The sequence below is a fragment of the Bufo gargarizans genome, chromosome 1 (assembly GCF_014858855.1).
Source record: "Bufo gargarizans isolate SCDJY-AF-19 chromosome 1, ASM1485885v1, whole genome shotgun sequence".
Lineage (NCBI taxonomy): Eukaryota > Metazoa > Chordata > Amphibia > Anura > Bufonidae > Bufo > Bufo gargarizans.
Window position 1 is genome coordinate 256,479,026 of NC_058080.1, and position 16,533 is coordinate 256,495,558.

Sequence of the window (16,533 nt, forward strand, 5' to 3'; positions counted from 1 at the left end):
AGGGGACGATGAGGTCCTAGACCCCACATGGAATGAAGGTCGTGCCACTGACTTTCACAGTTCGGAGGAAGAGGCAGTGGTGAGACCGAGCCAACAGCGTAGCAAAAGAGGGAGCAGTGGGCAAAAGCAGAACACCCGCCGCCAAGAGACTCCGCCTGCTACTGACCGCCGCCATCTGGGACCGAGCACCCCAAAGGCAGCTTCAAGGAGTTCCCTGGCATGGCACTTCTTCAAACAATGTGCTGACGACAAGACCCGAGTGGTTTGCACGCTGTGCCATCAGAGCCTGAAGCGAGGCATTAACGTTCTGAACCTGAGCACAACCTGCATGACCAGGCACCTGCATGCAAAGCATGAACTGCAGTGGAGTAAACACCTTAAAACCAAGGAAGTCACTCAGGCTCCCCCTGCTACCTCTTCTGCTGCTGCCGCCTCGGCCTATTCTGCTGCTGCCGCCTCAGCCTCTTCCTCCGCCTCTGGAGGAACGTTGGCACCTGCCGCCCAGCAAACAGGGGATGTACCACCACCACCACCACCACCACCTCCGTCACCAAGCGTCTCAACCATGTCACACGCCAGCGTTCAGCTCTCCATCTCACAAACATTTGATAGAAAGCGTAAATTCCCACCTAGCCACCCTCGATCCCTGGCCCTGAATGCCAGCATTTCTAAACTACTGGCCTATGAAATGCTGTCATTTAGGCTGGTGGACACAGACAGCTTCAAACAGCTCATGTCGCTTGCTGTCCCACAGTATGTTGTTCCCAGCCGGCACTACTTCTCCAAGAGAGCCGTGCCTTCCCTGCACAACCAAGTATCCGATAAAATCAAGTGTGCACTGCGCAACGCCATCTGTAGCAAGGTCCACCTAACCACAGATACGTGGACCAGTAAGCACGGCCAGGGACGCTATATCTCCCTAACTGCACACTGGGTAAATGTAGTGGCAGCTGGGCCCCAGGCGGAGAGCTGTTTGGCGCACGTCCTTCCGCCGCCAAGGATCGCAGGGCAACATTCTTTGCCTCCTGTTGCCACCTCCTCCTTCTCGGCTTCCTCCTCCTCTTCTTCCACCTGCTCATCCAGTCAGTCACACACCTTCACCACCAACTTCAGCACAGCCCGGGGTAAACGTCAGCAGGCCATTCTGAAACTCATATGTTTGGGGGACAGGCCCCACACCGCACAGGAGTTGTGGCGGGGTATAGAACAACAGACCGACGAGTGGTTGCTGCCGGTGAGCCTCAAGCCCGGCCTGGTGGTGTGTGATAATGGGCGAAATCTCGTTGCAGCTCTGGGACTAGCCAATTTGACGCACATCCCTTGCTTGGCGCATGTGCTGAATTTGGTGGTGCAGAAGTTCATTCACAACTACCCCGACATGTCAGAGCTGCTGCATAAAGTGCGGGCCGTCTGTTCGCGCTTCCGGCGTTCACATCCTGCTGCTGCTCGCCTGTCTGCGCTACAGCGTAACTTCGGCCTTCCCGCTCACCGCCTCATATGCGACGTGCCCACCAGGTGGAACTCCACCTTGCACATGCTGGACAGACTGTGCGAGCAGCAGCAGGCCATAGTGGAGTTTCAGCTGCAGCACGCACGGGTCAGTCGCACTACAGAACAGCACCACTTCACCACCAATGACTGGGCCTCCATGCGAGACCTGTGTGCCCTGTTGCGCTGTTTCGAGTACTCCACCAACATGGCCAGTGGCGATGACACCGTTATCAGCGTTACAATACCACTTCTATGTCTCCTTGAGAAAACACTTAGGGCGATGATGGAAGAGGAGGTGGCCCAGGAGGAGGAGGAGGAGGAAGAGGGGTCATTTTTAGCACTTTCAGGCCAGTCTCTTCGAAGTGACTCAGAGGGAGGTTTTTGGCAACAGCAGAGGCCAGGTACAAATGTGGCCAGCCAGGGCCCACTACTGGAGGACGAGGAGGACGAGGATGAGGAGGAGGTGGAGGAGGATGAGGATGAAGCATGGTCACAGCGGGGTGGCACCCAACGCAGCTCGGGTCCATCACTGGTGCGTGGCTGGGGGGAAAGGCAGGACGATGACGATACGCCTCCCACAGAGGACAGCTTGTCCTTACCCCTGGGCAGCCTGGCACACATGAGCGACTACATGCTGCAGTGCCTGCGCAACGACAGCAGAGTTGCCCACATTTTAACCTGTGCGGACTACTGGGTTGCCACCCTGCTGGATCCACGCTACAAAGACAATGTGCCCACCTTACTTCCTGCACTGGAGCGTGATAGGAAGATGCGCGAGTACAAGCGCACGTTGGTAGACGCGCTACTGAGAGCATTCCCAAATGTCACAGGGGAACAAGTGGAAGCCCAAGGCCAAGGCAGAGGAGGAGCAAGAGGTCGCCAAGGCAGCTGTGTCACGGCCAGCTCCTCTGAGGGCAGGGTTAGCATGGCAGAGATGTGGAAAACTTTTGTCAACACGCCACAGCTAACTGCACCACCACCTGATACGCAACGTGTTAGCAGGAGGCAACATTTCACTAACATGGTGGAACAGTACGTGTGCACACCCCTCCACGTACTGACTGATGGTTCGGCCCCATTCAACTTCTGGGTCTCTAAATTGTCCACGTGGCCAGAGCTAGCCTTTTATGCCTTGGAGGTGCTGGCCTGCCCGGCAGCCAGCGTTTTGTCTGAACGTGTATTCAGCACGGCAGGGGGCGTCATTACAGACAAACGCAGCCGCCTGTCTACAGCCAATGTGGACAAGCTGACGTTCATAAAAATGAACCAGGCATGGATCCCACAGGACCTGTCCGTCCCTTGTCCAGATTAGACATTAACTACCTCCCCATAACCATATATTATTGGACTCCAGGGCACTTCCTCATTCAATCCTTTTTTTATTTTCATTTTACCATTATATTGCGATGCTACCCAAAGTTGAATGAACCTCTCCTCTGCCTGTGTGCTAGGCCTAAATATATGCCAATGGACTGTTGCAGTGGTGGCTGACATGAAGCCTGATTCTCTGCTATGACATGCAGACTAATTCTCTGCTGACATGAAGCCAGATTGTCTGTTACGGGACCTCTCTCCTCTGCCTGGGTGCTGGGCCTAAATTTATGCCAATGGACTGTTGCAGTGGTGGCTGACGTGAAGCCTGATTCTCTGCTATGACATGCAGACTGATTCTCTGCTGTCATGAAGCCAGATTGTCTGTTACGGGACCTCTCTGCTCTGCCTGTGTGCTAGGCCTAAATATATGCCAATGGACTGTTGCAGTGGTGGGTGACGTGAAGCCTGATTCTCTGCTATGATATGAAGACTGATTCTCTGCTGACATGAAGCCAGATTGTCTGTTACGGGACCTTTCTCCTCTGCCTGGGTTCTGGGCCTAAATTTATGAAAATTGACTCTTACAGTGGTGGGTGACGTGAAGCCTGATTCTCTGCTATGATATGAAGACTGATTCTCTGCTGACATGAAGCCAGATTCTCTGTTACGGGACCTCCCTCCTCTGCCTGGGTGCTGGGCCTGAATATATGCCAATGGACTGTTGCAGTGGTGGGTGACGTGAAGCCTGATTCTCTGCTATGACATGCAGACTAATTCTCTGCTGACATGAAGACAGATTCTCTGTTACGGGACCTCTCTCCTCTGCCTGTGTGTGTGCTGGGCCTAAATATATGCCAATGGACTGTTGCAGTGGTGGCTGACGTGAAGCCTCATTCTCTGCTATGACATGCAGACTAATTCTCTGCTGACATGAAGACAGATTCTCTGTTACGGGACCTCCCTCCTCTGCCTGGGTGCTGGGCCTGAATATATGCCAATGGACTGTTGCAGTGGTGGGTGACGTGAAGCCTGATTCTCTGCTATGACATGCAGACTAATTCTCTGCTGACATGAAGACAGATTCTCTGTTACGGGACCTCCCTCCTCTGCCTGGGTGCTGGGCCTAAATATATGCCAATGGACTGTTGCAGTGGTGGCTGACGTGAAGCCTCATTCTCTGCTATGACATGCAGACTGATTCTCTGCTGACATGAAGCCAGATCGTCTGTTACGGGACCTCTCTGCTCTGCCTGTGTGCTAGGCCTAAATATATGCCAATGGACTGTTGCAGTGGTGGGTGACGTGAAGCCTGATTCTCTGCTATGACATGCAGACTGATTCTCTGCTGACATGAAGCCAGATTCTCTGTTACGGAACCTCTCTCCTCTGCCTGTGTGTGTGCTGGGCCTAAATATATGCCAATGGACTGTTGCAGTGGTGGCTGACGTGAAGCCTCATTCTCTGCTATGACATGCAGACTAATTCTCTGCTGACATGAAGACAGATTCTCTGTTACGGGACCTCCCTCCTCTGCCTGGGTGCTGGGCCTAAATATATGCCAATGGACTGTTGCAGTGGTGGGTGACGTGAAGCCTGATTCTCTGCTATGATATGAAGACTGATTCTCTGCTGACATGAAGCCAGATTGTCTGTTACGGGACCTTTCTCCTCTGCCTGGGTTCTGGGCCTAAATTTATGAAAATTGACTCTTACAGTGGTGGGTGACGTGAAGCCTGATTCTCTGCTATGATATGAAGACTGATTCTCTGCTGACATGAAGCCAGATTCTCTGTTACGGGACCTCCCTCCTCTGCCTGGGTGCTGGGCCTGAATATATGCCAATGGACTGTTGCAGTGGTGGGTGACGTGAAGCCTGATTCTCTGCTATGACATGCAGACTAATTCTCTGCTGACATGAAGACAGATTCTCTGTTACGGGACCTCTCTCCTCTGCCTGTGTGTGTGCTGGGCCTAAATATATGCCAATGGACTGTTGCAGTGGTGGCTGACGTGAAGCCTCATTCTCTGCTATGACATGCAGACTAATTCTCTGCTGACATGAAGACAGATTCTCTGTTACGGGACCTCTCTCCTCTGCCTGTGTGTGTGCTGGGCCTAAATATATGCCAATGGACTGTTGCAGTGGTGGCTGACGTGAAGCCTCATTCTCTGCTATGACATGCAGACTAATTCTCTGCTGACATGAAGACAGATTCTCTGTTACGGGACCTCCCTCCTCTGCCTGGGTGCTGGGCCTGAATATATGCCAATGGACTGTTGCAGTGGTGGCTGACGTGAAGCCTCATTCTCTGCTATGACATGCAGACTAATTCTCTGCTGACATGAAGACAGATTCTCTGTTACGGGACCTCTCTCCTCTGCCTGTGTGTGTGCTGGGCCTAAATATATGCCAATGGACTGTTGCAGTGGTGGCTGACGTGAAGCCTCATTCTCTGCTATGACATGCAGACTAATTCTCTGCTGACATGAAGACAGATTCTCTGTTACGGGACCTCCCTCCTCTGCCTGGGTGCTGGGCCTAAATATATGCCAATGGACTGTTGCAGTGGTGGCTGACGTGAAGCCTCATTCTCTGCTATGACATGCAGACTGATTCTCTGCTGACATGAAGCCAGATCGTCTGTTACGGGACCTCTCTGCTCTGCCTGTGTGCTAGGCCTAAATATATGCCAATGGACTGTTGCAGTGGTGGGTGACGTGAAGCCTGATTCTCTGCTATGACATGCAGACTGATTCTCTGCTGACATGAAGCCAGATTCTCTGTTACGGGACCTCTCTCCTCTGCCTGTGTGTGTGCTGGGCCTAAATATATGCCAATGGACTGTTGCAGTGGTGGCTGACGTGAAGCCTCATTCTCTGCTATGACATGCAGACTAATTCTCTGCTGACATGAAGACAGATTCTCTGTTACGGGACCTCCCTCCTCTGCCTGGGTGCTGGGCCTAAATATATGCCAATGGACTGTTGCAGTGGTGGGTGACGTGAAGCCTCATTCTCTGCTATGACATGCAGACTAATTCTCTGCTGACATGAAGCCAGATTGTCTGTTACGGGACCTCTCTCCTCTGCCTGTGTGTGTGCTGGGCCTAAATATATGCCAATGGACTGTTGCAGTGGTGGCTGACGTGAAGCCTCATTCTCTGCTATGACATGCAGACTAATTCTCTGCTGACATGAAGACAGATTCTCTGTTACGGGACCTCCCTCCTCTGCCTGGGTGCTGGGCCTGAATATATGCCAATGGACTGTTGCAGTGGTGGGTGACGTGAAGCCTGATTCTCTGCTATGACATGCAGACTAATTCTCTGCTGACATGAAGCCAGATTGTCTGTTACGGGACCTCTCTCCTCTGCCTGTGTGTGTGCTGGGCCTAAATATATGCCAATGGACTGTTGCAGTGGTGGCTGACGTGAAGCCTCATTCTCTGCTATGACATGCAGACTAATTCTCTGCTGACATGAAGACAGATTCTCTGTTACGGGACCTCCCTCCTCTGCCTGGGTGCTGGGCCTAAATATATGCCAATGGACTGTTGCAGTGGTGGGTGACGTGAAGCCTCATTCTCTGCTATGACATGCAGACTAATTCTCTGCTGACATGAAGCCAGATTGTCTGTTACGGGACCTCTCTCCTCTGCCTGTGTGTGTGCTGGGCCTAAATATATGCCAATGGACTGTTGCAGTGGTGGCTGACGTGAAGCCTCATTCTCTGCTATGACATGCAGACTAATTCTCTGCTGACATGAAGACAGATTCTCTGTTACGGGACCTCCCTCCTCTGCCTGGGTGCTGGGCCTGAATATATGCCAATGGACTGTTGCAGTGGTGGGTGACGTGAAGCCTGATTCTCTGCTATGACATGCAGACTAATTCTCTGCTGACATGAAGCCAGATTGTCTGTTACGGGACCTCTCTCCTCTGCCTGTGTGTGTGCTGGGCCTAAATATATGCCAATGGACTGTTGCAGTGGTGGCTGACGTGAAGCCTCATTCTCTGCTATGACATGCAGACTAATTCTCTGCTGACATGAAGCCAGATTGTCTGTTACGGGACCTCTCTCCTCTGCCTGTGTGTGTGCTGGGCCTAAATATATGCCAATGGACTGTTGCAGTGGTGGCTGACGTGAAGCCTCATTCTCTGCTATGACATGCAGACTAATTCTCTGCTGACATGAAGACAGATTCTCTGTTACGGGACCTCCCTCCTCTGCCTGGGTGCTGGGCCTAAATATATGCCAATGGACTGTTGCAGTGGTGGCTGACGTGAAGCCTCATTCTCTGCTATGACATGCAGACTGATTCTCTGCTGACATGAAGCCAGATCGTCTGTTACGGGACCTCTCTGCTCTGCCTGTGTGCTAGGCCTAAATATATGCCAATGGACTGTTGCAGTGGTGGGTGACGTGAAGCCTCATTCTCTGCTATGACATGCAGACTGATTCTCTGCTGTCATGAAGACAGATTCTCTGTTACGGGACCTCCCTCCTCTGCCTGGGTGCTGGGCCTAAATATATGCCAATGGACTGTTGCAGTGGTGGCTGACGTGAAGCCTCATTCTCTGCTATGACATGCAGACTAATTCTCTGCTGACATGAAGACAGATTCTCTGTTACGGGACCTCTCTCCTCTGCCTGGGTGCCGGGGCCTAAATATCTGAGAATGGACTGTTCCAGTGGTGGGTGACGGGAAGCCAGATTCTCTGCTATGGAACCTCTCTCCAATTGATTTTGGTTAATTTTTATTTATTTAATTTTTATTTTAATTCATTTCCCTATCCACATTTGTTTGCAGGGGATTTACCTACATGTTGCTGCCTTTTGCAGCCCTCTAGCTCTTTCCTGGGCTGTTTTACAGCCTTTTTAGTGCCGAAAAGTTCGGGTCCCCATTGACTTCAATGGGGTTCGGGTTCGGGACGAAGTTCGGATCGGGTTCGGATCCCGAACCCGAACATTTCCGGGATGTTCGGCCGAACTTCTCGAACCCGAACATCCAGGTGTTCGCTCAACTCTAGTCATGAATATAAATGTCTAAAACTTTTTAAGCATTTGGATTCCGTGAGGGATATGGTGAGTTCATGTGAGATTTTATTTTTTGTCACAAGTTAATGGAATATGAGACTTTGTAAGAAAAAACAAAAAAATAAAAATAAAATCAATTTCCGCTAACTTGGGCCAAAAAAAAAATTCTTCTATGAACTCGCCATGCCCCTCAAAAGCGATCTTTTTATAGCGCCGCAGCGATTTTACGGTGTTTTTGCAGTGATCAGAAAAAAAAAGTTCTGTCACTGCAGTGGGGCGGACTGCGCACAACATCAGGCCAGATCGGGCAAACACTGCATTTTTGTAGAGCCTATAGAACATGTCCTATTCTTGTCCGCAATTGCGGACAAGAAAAGGCATTTTCTATATAGTCCTGGCAATGTGCGGATCCGCAAAATGCAGAAAGCACACTGCCGGTGTCCGTGTTTTGCAGATCCGCGGTGTCAGTGTTTTGCGGATCCACAAAACACATACGGACGTCTGAATGGAGCCTTCCAGGGGGGTGATCAAGGAGTCTATATGGGGTGATCACCCCCCTGTCATTGATCACCCCCCTGTAAGGCTCCATTCAGACGTCCGTTTGTGCTTTGCGGATCCGTGGATCCGCGGATCCACAAAACACATACGGACGTCTGAATAGAGCCTTACAGGGGGGTGATAAATGACAGGGGGGTGATCAGGGAGTCTATATGGGGTGATATCACATTAATTACATTTGACCCACTAACACGTGTTGAGACATGATAAACTGATTATTTACAATTGGTAACTAGGACCAGTGATTGTCTCTAGGTTGACACGCGTTATTAGTTATCTAAAATGTTACATTTATTACTTGTCATTAAAAACCCTTAACTAGAACTAACTTAACCACCTCAGCCCCCCTAGCTGAAACACCCTTAATGACCAGGCCACTTCTTACATTTCTGCACTACACTACTTTCAGCGTTTATTGCTCGGTCATGCAACTTACCACCCAAATGAATTTTACCTCCTTTTCTTCTCACTAATAGAGCTTTCATTTGGTGGTATTTCATTGCTGCTGACATTTTTTACTTTTTTTGTTATTAATCGAAATTTAACGATTTTTTTGCAAAAAAATGAAATTTTTCACTTTCAGTTGTAAAATTTTGAAAAAAAAACGACATGCATATATACATTTTTCGCAAAATTTATTGTTCTACATGTCTTTGATAAAAAAAAAAGATGTTTGGGCAAACAAAAATGGTTTGGGTAAAAGTTATAGAGTTTACAAACTATGGTACAAAAATTTGAATTTCCGCTTTTTGAAGCAGCTCTGACTTTCTGAGCACCTGTCATGTTTCCTGAGGTTCTACAATGCCCAGACAGTAGAAAACCCCCACAAACGACCCCATTTCGGAAAGTAGACACCCTAAGGTATTCGCTGATGGGCATAGTGAGTTCATAGAACTTTTTATTTTTTGTCACACGTTAGTGGAAAATGATGATTTTTTTTTGTGACAAAAAATATAAACTTCCATGAACTCACTATGCCCATCACAAAATACCTTGGGGTGTCTTATTTCCAAAATGGGGTCACTTGTGGGGTAGTTATACTGCCCTAGCATTTTAGGGGCCCATATGCGTGAGAAGAAGTTTGAAATCAAAATCTGTAAAAAATGACCGGTGAAATCCGAAAGGTGCTCTTTGGAATGTGTGCCTCTTTGCCCACCTAGGATGCAAAAAAGTGTCACACATGTGGTATCGCCGTACTCAGGAGAAGTTGAGGAATGTGTTTTGGGGTGTCATTTTACATATACCCATGCTGGGTGAGAGAAATATCTTGGCAAAAGACAACATTTCCCATTTTTTTTATACAAAGTTGGCATTTGACCAAGATATTTATCTCACCCAGCATGGGTATATGTAAAATGACACCCCAAAAAACATTCCCCAACTTCTCCTGAGTACGGCGATACCACATGTGTGACACTTTTTTGCAGCCAAGGTGGGCAAAGGGGCACACATTCCAAAGAGCACTTTTCGGATTTCACAGGCCATTTTTTACACATTTTAATTGCAAACTACTTCTCACGCATATGGGCCCCTAAAATGCCAGGGCAGTATAACTACCCCACAAGTGACCCCATTTTGGAAAGAAGACACCCCAAGGTACTCCGTGAGGGGGGCATGGTGAGTTCCTAGAATTTTTTATTTTCTGTTGCAAGTTAGTGGAATATCAGACTTTGTAAGGAAAAAGAATAAAATAAAAAATCATAATTTTCCGCTAACTTGTGACAAAAAATAAAAAATTCTAGGAACTCGCCATGCCCCTCACGGAATACCTTGGGGTGTCTTCTTTCCAAAATGGGGTCACTTGTGGGGTAGTTATACTGCCCTGGCATTTTAGGGGCCCATATGCGTGATAAGTAGTTTGCAATCAAAATGTGTAAAAAATGGCCTGTGAAATCCGAAAGGTGCTCTTTGGAATGTGTGCCCCTTTGCCCACCTTGGCTCCAAAAAAGTGTCACACATGTGGTATCGCCGTACTCAGGAGAAGTTGGGGAATGTGTTTTGGGGTGTTATTTCACATATACCCATGCTGGGTGAGATAAATATCTCGGCAAAAGTCAACTTTTCCCTTTTTTTTATACAAAGTTGGCATTTGACCAAGATATTTCTCTCACCCAGCATGGGTATATGTAAAATGCCACCCCAAAACACATTCCCCAACTTTTCCTGAGTATGGCGATACCACATGTGTGACACTTTTTTGCAGCCTAGGGGCGCAAAGGGGCCCAAATTCCTTTTAGGAGGGCATTTTTAGACATTTGGATCCCAGACTTCTTCTCACGCTTTAGGGCCCCTAAAAAGCCAGGGCAGTATAAATACCCCACATGTGATCCCATTTTGGAAATAAGACACCCCAAGGTATTCAATGAGGGGCATACCGAGTTCATAGAAAAAAAATTTTGGGCACAAGTTAGCGGAAATTGATTTTTTTTTTTTTTTTCACAAAATCTCCCTTTCCGCTAACTTGAGACCAAAATTTTAATCTTTCATGGACTCAATATGCCCCTCAGCGAATACCTTGGGGTGTCTTCTTTCCAAAATGGTGTTATTTGTGGGGTGTTTGTACTGCCCTGGCATTTGAGGGTCTCCTCAATCATTACATGTATGGCCAGCATAAGGAGTTTCTGCTATTCTCCTTATATTGAGCATACAGGTAATGAGATTTTTTTTTTCCGTTCAGCCTCTGGGCTGAAATAAAAAATGAACGGCACAGATTTCTTCATTCGCATCGATCAATGTGGATGAAAAAATCTCTGCCAAAAAAAAAAAATGGAGGGGAAAGGCGTTTGCCAGGACATAGGACATCCGCCCAACATCCATACCCACTTAGCTTGTATGCCCTGGCAAACCCGATTTCTCCATTCACATCAATCGATGTGGATGAATAAATCATTGCCGGGATTTTTTTTTTTATATATATATACAAAGTGTTTGCCAAAGCATATGAACACCGCCACCTCCTCAGCTCATATGCCTCGGCAAACGTATCTTTTACTGCAGAGGAGAAATGTCGTCTTGCAGCGCCGCATACACTGACTTGTGTGTAATCTGACAGCAGCGCAATGCTTCTGTCAGAATGCACATCAGTGCTGCAGCTAGTCGATCGGTTGGTCCACCTGGAAGGTAAAAAAAAAAAAAAAAAAAAGGCCGCAATGCAATAAATTTTATTAACTTTATAATAACCTTTGAACAGAACATATAAACTTTATTTAACTTTTGAAACTGAACGTTAACTTTTTTTGCTTACCGGTGATTTTTTTTTGGTTTGGTTCTTTTTTACCTTTATAGGACAAACCTCTCCTTCCCCATGGGACAATGTGCAAAGAGCAAATCGCCCAAAGATGTGGCGAAGTACATTATGCACTTTATCCCAGGTGAAAGGAGAGGTTTGCAGCAGCTGTGAGTGAAAGGGCCCTAATAGCCCTGTGTGCCTGTCCTGGTGAGATGTGATCCCTATGCTAGGTGTACCTGTGTGGTACTTCCGGAAACACTCTCCAAAGCATAGGGCAGGGTGGTCAGGGCAGTCAGGACAGAAATAGCGGGTGTCACGCCTTATTCCACTCCTGCTACAGACACTACATTTTTTTCGGGGTGGCGGTCTGTTTGAGGTACCAGCAACGACATTGGGGAAATGTCGCTCGTGTAGACGGCTAACTACACTGGTGGATGGGGCCACGGAACCTCCTGGGTACAGGAAGTTTGCGATGATCTCTTCCTGAAATTTGAGGAAGGATCCTGTTCTCCCAGCCTTACTGTAGAGAACAAAACTATTATACAGAGCCAATTGAATTAGGTATACAGACACCTTCTTATACCAGCGTCTGGTGCGGCGGGACACTAAATACGGAGCCAACATCTGGTCATTGAAGTCCACCCCTCCCATGAGCAAATTATAGTCGTGGATACAGAGGGGCTTTTCAATGACACGGGTTGCCCGTTCAATTTGGATTGTCGTGTCTGCGTGTCACGCTTGTCTCTCCATTTCACCGCGAGCAGTTCTTCGTTATACAAGGCAGCCCTCTCCCCCCTTGAAAGACGGGTGGTAACGAGCCGTTGGGGGAAACCCGCGCGACTAGTTCGCGCGGTGCCACAGCAGCCAATCTGTTCTAGAAACAAATGCCTGAAGAGGGCCACACTTGTGTAGAAATTGTCCACATAAAGATGGTACCCCTTGCCAAATAAGGGTGACACCAAGTCCCAGACTGTCTTCCCACTGCTCCCCAGGTAGTCAGGGCAACCGACCGGCTCCAGGGTCTGATCTTTTCCCTCATAGATCCAAAATTTGTGGGTATAGCCTGTGGCCCTTTCACAGAGCTTATACAATTTGACCCCATACCGGGCGCGCTTGCTTGGGATGTATTGTTTGAAGCCAGGGCGCCGTCTACGCAGATGTTTTGCTCAGGGGTATACAAATCTGCAAATTTCTGGTTGAAGTGGTCTATGAGGGGCCGAATTTTGTGGAGCCGGTCAAAAGCTGGGTGGCCTCTGGGACGGGAGGTGGTGTTGTCGCTAAAGTGCAGGAAACGCAGAGGATGGTCTCAAAACGTGTCCTGGACATAGCAGCAGAGAACATGGGCATGTGATGAATCGGGTTCGTGGACCAATATGACCGCAATTCATGCTTTTTGGTTAGACCAATGTTGAGGAGAAGGCCCAGAAAAAATTTAAATTCGGAAACTTGGACTGGTTTCCACCGGAAAGACTGGGCATAAGAGCTTCCCGGGTTGGCGGATATAAATTGAGTGGCATACCGATTTGTTTCTGCCACGACTAAGTCCAAGAGCTCCGCAGTCAAGAACAGCTCAAAAAATCCCAGGGCCGAACCGATCTGAGCTGTCTCAACCCGAACTCCAGACTGGGCGGTGAAAGGGGGAACTACAGGTGTGGCTGAAGTTGGGGACTGCCAATCAGGGTTTGCCAGCACCTCAGGGATTCTAGGGGTTCTACGGGCCCGTCTTTGCGGTGCCTGCGATGGGGTAACTATGCACGTGCCACAGTACCAGCTTCAACTGCCCTTCTGGTGCTCGCCACTTCACCATGTTGTACGGCAGTGCTGGTACTAGGTCCAGGATGGGCTGCACTGCTGGTGTATGCCTCACCACGTAATTTGACAGCGCCAGCCCCACTCTGCTGCCCTTGAAACGGATCCTGCGCAACCTGTGGTCTAGTGACATGGGGCCGGGTACGCCTGGTGCTATCAGGGACCTCAACCTCCTCATCCGAACTTTGGGTCAGACTGCCACTGCTTTCTACAGGTTCATATTCTGACCCGCTAGATTCATCAGATGAGGGTTCCCATTCCTCATCCGACTGGGTCAGAAGCCTGTAGGCCTCTTCAGAAGAATACCCCTTGTTTGACATTTGGGCAACTAAATTTAGGGGTATTCCCTGAGACTACCCAAGAAAAAAAGCAAGCCTGTCTTACAAATGGGAGGCTAGCGAAGTACTGGAGGCTACTGCGGTTGATAAAAAATATCAAAACTGATTTTTTTATCGCCGCAGCGCTTGTAAAGTGAATGTGCAGTGATCAAAAATAAATAAATTTTTTGTCACTGCGGTGGGGCGGGCGTGGGTGAACGCACGTGTGGGCGACCTATCAGGCCTGATCGGGCAAACACTGCGTTTTGGGTGGAGGGCGAACTAAGGTGACACTAATACTATTATAGATCTGACTGTGATCAGTTTTGATCACTTACAGATACTATAAATCACTTTTTTTCCTTTCACTAGTGATTGACAGGGGCAAGAAGGGGTGATCAAGGGGTTAATTGGGGTGATGGAGGGTGATCTGGGGGCTAAGTGTGGTGTTGGTGGGTACTCACAGTGATGTGTGCTCCTCTGCTCCTCTGCTGGAACCAACCGACCAAAAGAAAGAGCAGAGGAGCACAGCAGCCATTTAACACATCATATTTACAAAATATGATGTGTTAGCTGGCTTCTGATTCGTTTTTTTGAAAATCATCAACCTGCCAGCGAAGATCATTGGCTGGCAGGTTGATGACGAACTTGTCTTAAATTTTGCCGGCCTGCGATGCGCATGCGCGGGCCGGCTTTGCCCAAAATCTTGCGTCTCGCGAGAGGACGCACCGGCGTCCACCCAGAGTAACAGGACCACCGCAAAGACGCAATCCTGCATACGGCGGTCCTGAGGAGGTTAAAACTGTCAGCCATGTCTGCACTACCGCTGTTAGTTGTCAGACTTGAGTTATGAGGCTGACTGGAGGACAGAGTCCACCGTGCTATGTTTTGGTGCACACTGTTTGTATCACAGTGCGCTACCTATGGGTTGTGAATGCCCTCCTTGCACTCACTCAATGCTCATGAGAGTAGTGGAGCTATTGCTTTTGCAGTACACTGGCTGTCTAAAATGTAAAGATAACACTCTGCCCCCCGACATGTTTTGCCAAACACTTGGCGTCTTCAGTTATTTTTTTATGACAAGTAATAAATGTAAAATTTTAGATAACTAATAATGCGTGTCAACCTAGAGACAATTACTGGTCCTAGTGACCAATTGTATATGGGGTGATCACCCCTCTGTCATTGATCACCCCCATGTAAGGCTCCATTCAGACGTCGTATGTGTTTTGCGGATAGGCGGTCCGGAGGCGGTTAATGGATATGCACCTGTGACTATGAATATGAATGTGCTAGTCTAAATTTTCTTGTAATACAGATGTATTGTAATGCATTGTACAGGGGATCAGACCCCCAAAAGTTAATGGACAAATTTTTTTTTTATCTGGCATGAAATTGAAACTACAATAATAAGATATGCCATACCCAAATTGATCTCACGGGCCCATTGGTCTTATTGTGGCGTCCAGAGAAAAACTTTAGACCAAATAAGTCCTCGCTGGCCACTCATATGATTACAGCTGCAAAACTCCTTATTCCCATTAAGTGGAGGGAGGTGGACCCCCCAACTTTGACGATGTGGTATGATAAAATGAATCTAATATGTCGAATGGAGGAATTGGCGGGGTGGGAAAACAACAACAGGAGTTTGTTCCTTAAAACCTGGCAACCCTGGCTCATGCACATGGAGGAGAAATATGCTCAGGGCAAGGGTTAGTCCATCTAAACTGTCATCCCCACAAATATGGTGCTGTAGATAATGCATTTTTCATTCGTTCACATTCCATATACCAAAGAGGTGAAGGTTTTGTGGTAACAGCCCTATGATCGAATGCTTGACATCCTGACTGACATGTATTTTTTCCCCTTTGTCCTTTTTGCTTGATGGTTTTTATGTATGTCCTCGTATACTGCCTTGAGCATTGTGGAAGGCGACAACTGGGAGGTTTGTCTCTTAGCCAATTCTCCATCTCGGCCTAAGAATGCAGTAGCGTGAATGGAAGAGTTAGTTGACTCTAGCCTTAAGTGGCATCTCTTACTTGCAGCTGGAGACATCCCGGCCCTCCGGTTGATCCTCTCTCCGCTTTGATTGATGGTCAGATTGGTGCAATAATGTTGATTATATTTTCTTTAATATCTAATGTACCTATTTGAACTTTGTATGTCTTTATGCAGAAAAAAATGACATAAATAAAGATTTAAAAAAAATAAAAAATGTAATAAAGTTTTGCATAATAAAAAAAAGTTTCAAGTAAAAAAAATGCGTTCTTTTCCCATAATTAAGTAATAAAAAAATGGTGAAAAAAATAGGAAAAAAAAGAAAAGTATACATATTAGGTATTGATGCGTCCATATCGGCCAGCTCTATAATATCTATAAATATCACATGATCCACCATGTCAGGTGAATGCAGTAAAAAGTGTAATACCAAGTGAACAAAAAAGTGTATGTTCCCCAAAATGGTACCAATCTAACCGTCATCTCATCCTGCAAAAAAATAAAACTTTACCTAAGACAATCATCCAAAAATAAAAAATAAAATAGGGCAGTCAGAAAATGACAACACAAAATCAAGATTTTATTCTGTTCAAAAATGCATTTACTATGTAAAACTTAACAAAAAAATAAATAGTGGGTATCACCACGTCCATAGCAACCTGCTCTATAAAAAAATCACATTATATGTTCCTTGCCATGTGCCCCCACAGCACCTTACTACCACATATGGGGTGTTGCAGTATTTAGAAGGAAATGGGTAACAAATTATGGGTGCTTTTT